The sequence below is a fragment of the Leptonychotes weddellii genome, chromosome 2, assembly GCF_054177405.1.
Source record: "Leptonychotes weddellii isolate Sample4059 chromosome 2, ASM5417740v2, whole genome shotgun sequence".
Taxonomy (NCBI): domain Eukaryota; kingdom Metazoa; phylum Chordata; class Mammalia; order Carnivora; family Phocidae; genus Leptonychotes; species Leptonychotes weddellii.
The window spans coordinates 69533472-69534349 of NC_138370.1; positions in this window are offsets into that span (position 1 = coordinate 69533472).

Sequence of the window (878 nt, forward strand, 5' to 3'; positions counted from 1 at the left end):
ATCAAGGCAGTCACCAAGGCCTCCCAGAAGAAGAGTAGGGGATATAGAGCCCACCATTTGATGGAAAGACTTATCAAAAATTTCCAGGCATGTTTCAAAACTACCAAGTGTGCCCTCTGATCTCAATATTATTATTTATAATTATTTACATTTCTCCCACATACACAATACACTCATACTCTCCCAAGAACTCCCCAAATTCTCATCCTGTTATGAATCAGGCTCAAAATCCCATCCAAATCAGTCCCAGGTGCACCTAAATTTCTCAGGTATGGAACCTTGAATGCAGATCCTTGAGCACCATCCTTATTAACATGAAGATTGGCAACAATTCATTGACTTGAGCCACTATCTCAGGATGTGGGATTTGATACCCTTAAAAAGACCCTACTGATAAGGCAAACTCAGGGCTAGGGTGGCCTCTAGTAGCCTGGAGGAGGTAGTTTCCTACCCCAGCACAGGTGAAATGCCTGAGCTGCTGTGAGAAATAACCTAGGAAGGAATAAAAAGGCTGAGAGAAATGGATGGGTGGGAATGGACATATTATGTGAGGCCAAAAGAACCACCAGAGCTATATGTCCCATGAAAAGACCCAAAGATCACACCATTCAACAAGGCCATCAGGAAGGTGCCAATGAGAGAAAAACCAGTGCTACTAGGTGTTCAGCAGTGACGCTCTTCTGCAGGCCAGGGCTGGTGATGTGGGAGGTGGTTATGGAGCTGGATTCTTTAAGAGTAATAGAGGCCAAGATCAGAGCAGAAATCAGTGAAATAGAAACCAAAAGAACAGTAGAACAGATCAATGAAACTAGGAGCTGGTTCTTTGAAAGAATTAACAAGATCGATAAACCCCTGGCCAGACTTATCAAAAAGAAAAG